A 6,135-nucleotide genomic window follows, 5' to 3' on the forward strand; every position below is an offset into this window, starting at 1 on the left:
ATCTCTACTCCTAATGTCTCAGTTGGTAGGTCGCGTTTCGGGTTTTATTTTCGTCCCACCTCATCCGGTTTTTTTGGTACTTCTTTGGTACTTCCTGCCACCTTCCCCTCAGCCGCGAAAAACCAAAGAAAACCCCGTGATCAAGTCCCGCACATGCCCAAACTCCCGTCGTTATTAACTAAAAGGATCGAAAATAAACCATGGAGCACAAACTGGCGAAAATTAACCAGCGAAAAAAAACGGCAAACTGTGCGATCTCGATTTCGTCTGGTTTTTCTTTCGTATCTCACCCCGCACGTAAAACAAACCTCAATCTCGATCTGTTTCATCTCAGCCTCCAGCCCCGAGAGAAGCCGCCGCCGCCGCCGAGAGGAGACGCCCCAGCCCCGATAGGATCCGCCGCCGCCGCCGGGGAACGAGGCGCCGCCGCCTCCCTCGCCCGCGGCCATGATGACCGATCTGGCGTTGGCGCCGCAGATCACCCTCTGGTCCATGGCCTCGACTAGGTACGAATCTCTCCTCCACTTCTTCTGGTTTGGTTATTTCCGCATCTTGATCTGATTCGGGCGTGTGTGTAGGTTGCTATGATCTGGCGATGGGGATGCAAGGAGAAGCTGCTGCGGTTTCAAGGGGCCGTGAGGATGCCCATCATGAAGGCGTGTCTGGGATGATGGAGGTGATATCCGCCAGGTCCCCGTCGCCGTCGACTGGCGGCAGCCACCGTCTCCTCTTCCATGGCGTCGTCGGGGCCTTCCCCTGCCAAGCACAGCGGCTTCTTGGCTGGATCACCGTCGCACACCTCACCGGCGTGGTCGGCAAGATCTGCATCTCGATCCTCGCCACTCTCCATCCTTGCAGGTAATAGGCTTTCCGCCCCCTCTTTTATCTCCGGCGTTCTCGTGTGCACGGATTGTGAGCGTGAAGGAATATTTCTCTTCTATTTCATGGTGCTGCTGTGCTCCTTCTGCTTTCACACTGCACATATATAGATTCTTCAAAGGAATTGGATGCTGATAATATCAACTAAGTTCCCTGAATGTGATATATATTCTTCCCTCGCTTTGAATTGATTGCCCCAAACAATATATCTCTGGTTGACAGTCATGGCCTATTATTATTGTTGTTAATTTACAACACTCTGCGCTGTATTGTCCAATCATGGTCCAAACTTCAACTTGGTTGTGGATTCATTGTATGTACCATATGCTGTTCATAGCTACAAAATCGCAATCTCGCGAAAATGTTCTTGAATACAGTAAAATTTTTGTCACATAACCCATATGCTGATGATAAAGTTTGTTGTATGAGCTTGTGGCATACTGATCCGGCAGGTGGCAGGTATGCATTCAGATGTTGCAGTTCTAAGGAAGGGTAGTATATGGCACATGGCTTCATGGGTTGTTTGACAAGAAGTGTTTTGGGCATATTCGAAAGGCAATCTTGTGAAAATTATACATCGATTTTCTTATTCCGTCATCAGCTTCTATTGATATGAGCGATACAAAAAGTTCAGCACTGAATTTTAGTATGTTAACTTGCAAGATTTCTCACGACTATGTTTTTTTGTTATAGGTTTATAAATTTCAAAATATAGTTGCAGCTTCACGGAATGGACGGCCCAAATTATGTTAGTGTCTATATGTTTACTTGGTGGTGGTCTAGCGTGAGTGACACCTGCATCTGTAACTTACCCATTGGATGTTCTTCGAAATCACCTGACAACACAGGTGATGCTTTTCTTCCTTCCGTGATTTGTGAATAACACTAAGCCAACCAATCAATCAATATAACTTCCAGTTAGAACTTAGAGCATCTTTACCTAACGCTTTCATGCAATGCAGTTTTACAGACCAAAGGAACAGGTTTTAGTAAGCTAAACTTTCATGTCTATAAAATTCTGCAGAAAACCACTAGGTATTACAAGGGCACCTTTCACACGTTGTCTACAATTTGTAGAGAAGAGAATGGTAGAGGATTGTATAAAGGCCTTTGGTCCACCTTATTGGTAAGCCGTATGTTTCTGCTGAGAATTGTTTTTTAGTTGACTTCCCAGTAAATTTTATGTGTTACAGGGAGTTGGACCTGATATATCAATCAACGTTTATGTATATGAATCCCTGAGGTCTCATTGGAAAAATGGAAAGTTGAATGTCAAACTGTGCGACCAATGATTTGATATGGTACCTCCCTCTTCTCTCTTCTATGAACCCTATAACACACGTCTCAAATCTTAATTTCTTTTATCCTATTGCAGGTTAATTCCAGTTGGGTGTGTTAACCTACAGTAATCAATCAAGTCAACAAATATAACAATGATACTTTGTCTTCTGATTTTGGTGATGATTTTTTTGTGACTGAACTAACAGGAGTTGAAGCATATGTGTTCTTATTTTTTTATATGACTACATGCATATGAACTGAAGCTCCATAATTTTCTTTTCAAGTCGACATTGGTGGCAACCAATACAATTAGCGTTATTTACAACCAATGAAGTCTTATAATTTTCTTTCTTAGAAATATACGGTGACGCTGACTATCATTTAGTAGCTCTACAGGCACTAGCCTAAAACAATAATGTTTATTTATTTAACCACCAAATAGAACAATAGGTTATTCTGCATTATGGGTACACAAATCACAACACTATATTTCAGCTGTAGAAATCTGTGTGGATGCCTGCTGATATTTTAAGCCTACATATTGCCGATTTGGTTTGAGTAATGCTTGAAGCATAATTTACTCCCTAATGTGCAAATAGCAGTATCATTTTTTGTCAAGAAACTGAGAAGACGGAAGAGAGTTGGTGTTGTCAGTGTGGTGAGCCTATGTGGCAACCACAAGGCTGAAGTCTGCTTTGATCGTTGTTCAAGATTTGAGCCTTGGCTCCGGTTTTGATAGCTCTATATCAGTGAGTTTAGTCCAGTAACTATTTTAAGTATCTTTACTATGCATAGTTGCATACATTTTATTCATGGATTAGTCTTGGTAATATTAACATTTGAAAAGCAATTTTTGTGTGACCATTTTTTCATCTTAGTATCTCCATCTACCAGCAAAAGTCAACGTGCACAAACATGTATTTAACATGCAACATGAGATAGTGTGCATCGAAACTATGCTTATGTTTGTGACATTCATGTGGCATCTCATGCAGATAGATTTTATTATCCATTTCTGTAGCATGCAATGTTTATTTTCTTCTTTTGGTCCATAATCCCTCCTCAAAGAAATATAAGAGTGTTTAGATCACTAAAGAAGTGATCTAAACGCTCTTATATTTCTTTACATATGGAGTACATGTCATGATTGTTGGATACACATGCAGACTTTCAGCGAGTTTTTGTTCTCGGACTTGGGATCCACAGTCCAAAGTTGATTGGTGGATCAAGTGAACTTGGTGCATCTCCATTCAAGCTGGAGTACAATTACCAGCCTGCTTGTTTAGCGCAGTCTCCACAATCATACAAGCAAATGAGCATCTGGCGACCCAACACACAAAGTTTCTATCTTCTTATTTTCTATACAAGTAGCAGCTGGCGCAGCGGTGGTGTTGATGAACGACACCCAATGCAGAGGCGGCAGTTACCATAGGGAAGAGGTCAGGAACATCTAGCTCTTGTGGTGTTCCTCCTCATTATTGTCATCGCCATCAACAACAACAATGACGACCGGCTCATGAGACAGCTACTAGAGAGGGAGCGAGGAAGGGGGAGACAGATCTTTCAGGTACAATGGTATGACAACCATGTTCTGAACTATCAATGGGATTTGGTGCTAAGTCAGCATCGTGTTTTATCCAATCCATCAAACACCATAAGTTTCATGTCGAATGTGTTGTAGAAATGTTCTTCCATAAATATGGTTTTAGTCCTTCATATTTTAGTATCGTTGTAAATTTATCCATTCACATATCACTCTGAGAAACATTTTTAATTGGGGGAAGGAAGAATGGGAGAAAAGAAGAGTGCTTTGACGTAAAAAAAGAAGTCGTCAATATAGCCCGTTGCAACGCACGGGCGTTCTACTAGGAGATGCAAGTGGAGTGGAATAATGAAAATACATTGCATCAAATACATTTTTTGATTGTTACTGTAATTTTTTTCTATACATGTGAAATTGCAAATGCATTATGCTTATGTATGCAATCATAACAAAAAATTAAAAGGCCCGTGACAACGCACGGGCATTGTATTAGGGAAACAAGTATTGACATTGTACTATGGAAACAAAACGAATAGACATGCAGACTAAGCTCCATATCCAAGGGATTTTGGTAGTACATGCCATGTTTATGCTCACTGTTGAATAGTTTGTATATAACTATTTATGCAATACTTGGACCATAGGAGCAATTCATTATGTATATTTTGCTGGGGATTGTGCCTTGCAGTCAATTTATAGAAGGGTAAGATGTATCGCAATATCTTTGACTTGCATTCTCTGTGATGTCAAGTAAGAAAATAGAATATATACTCTTTGAATTATCTTTTCTTTTTTTTGATGTCTCGTATCTTACTTATATAATCCAATTGGCATTCGCTAGAGTTTCTGTTGACGAAACATTTGTTTTGTGATGTGAGGAGGTTCTGTTTGTGACTTTGCAATCAATATTGGTAGATACGGTTCGTAGATCATGATATCTGCACAATCTCAATCTACTTCTTGTGACCATATATTGTATTAATGGGTTATGTCAGGGTTATTTTATCAACTACTGGGTTGTTGATCTACATTACGGTTTAATTCTTACATGAATTAATGTTGACTCGATTCCCTGTAGTAGGTTGAGAGGCTTCTCCTCTCATGATTTATTATGATTAGTTTGCTTGGCTCCATGCTCCTCATGATTTCTTTGAATTTTTCTGTAGGAGCTCGGTCAAAAATCACCTAAGGAAAATATGTTGTTCTTCTCTACAAGGGTTGCATGTGGAATTTGAGGAGAATCTGTGCACCAGCATCCGACTCCTTGATGTTGCTCTGATCATATTGTGTAAATATATTTCTAATAAAGCAATCGCCCGATGGTGTACATGTTATAAATAACAAGAATCATCAAGTGTGAGAGATGGCAACATCATGATGGGATGGTATGTACTGTTGTGCTCATCAATAGAGTTAGATCACTTTTCTGTCTGAGAGTCGATTTTTTTCTGTGTTAGATGGATTGAAAAGTACCAAAGATTGATGCCAAGCAGAACTAAAACCTGTCCATGGATTACCTTCAGTCCCGCATTCCAATCAACAACATTGGGCCGAGCGAGCGCGCGGGTGGCACAAGAGGCAATGGGCAGCTGGTGGAGACTGAGTGGTGAGCGGCGGTGGCGAGGTCGAGAGGTTGGCACCAGCGGCGAGTAGGCAATTACCGTGACGGGCGAGCGGACGGGGCTTGTAGGTGTCACGATTGCATCACAATTAGAATAAAGTAAACAATGCATACTCGTGTGGCCATTGACTGATTTTGTGTGTTGTGTGCTTGTGTTAACAGCCAGCCAAATCAATCAGCCAAGGGCCATTATGTAGGTGAGTGTGTCAGCAGTGGGTATATCTGAAGATTATTTCTCAACTCGGCATGTGGGTAGAGACTAAAAAGACAATGCCATGGTAGCATGGCAGACCTGGCAAGTGCCACGAACATCATGATATTCTTCCTTTCCTTAATTCCTTGATTTGAAAAATATTTTGCTTTGCGGGTATAGGAACATAGCAGTCGGGCAAACGACACTTTGGCATCTTGCTCTATCAAAGGAAATATTTTTTTACTTTAGAAAATGTGGGTTCGGATTGGTCTGTTGAGTTATGGCTGGCTGATCGGAATAATTTTTCTATTTAAAAAATGTAGCAAATAGCATTTCATTAGAGATTGGTCTGTTGAGTTATGGCTAGCTCATCGGAATAATTTTCCTATTTAAAAATGTAGCAAATAGCATTTCATTAGAGATGGCTTTGCAGCAAAACGCAAATAATGCAAACCAAGCTATCGCCGCCTCGTCGCTCTCGCCGGGAGCGACAACAATCGCGGGTCTTTTCTTCGCCTTCTTAGTCGGCATCTCCTCCATCCAAATGCCCTGCAGCACGAGCCACTCCACCACCGCCTGGGACTCGACCTCCAGGAAGTTTAGGTCCGTGTTCGGCCA

General features: G+C 41.5%; 1 long non-coding RNA gene across 6 annotated transcripts; it reads left to right on the forward strand.

Annotated features, from left to right (window-relative positions):
* The first annotated feature begins 271 nt into the window (after positions 1-271).
* Positions 272-5,676, forward strand: LOC125544770. Of its 6 annotated transcripts, none has more exons than XR_007299681.1 (10): positions 272-506; positions 579-858; positions 1,573-1,727; positions 1,904-2,005; positions 2,073-2,180; positions 2,255-2,909; positions 3,327-3,735; positions 4,870-5,088; positions 5,161-5,389; positions 5,487-5,676. It is a non-coding gene; the product is annotated as an uncharacterized LOC125544770 (long non-coding RNA). The 6 variants fall into 6 exon arrangements; XR_007299683.1 differs by having other exon boundaries at positions 3,327-3,599; positions 3,686-3,735; positions 5,161-5,676; XR_007299684.1 differs by having other exon boundaries at positions 3,327-3,599; positions 3,686-3,727; positions 5,161-5,676.
* Positions 5,677-6,135: the final 459 nt, after the last annotated feature.

The sequence above is a fragment of the Triticum urartu genome, chromosome 3 (genome assembly GCF_003073215.2).
Source record: "Triticum urartu cultivar G1812 chromosome 3, Tu2.1, whole genome shotgun sequence".
Taxonomy (NCBI): domain Eukaryota; kingdom Viridiplantae; phylum Streptophyta; class Magnoliopsida; order Poales; family Poaceae; genus Triticum; species Triticum urartu.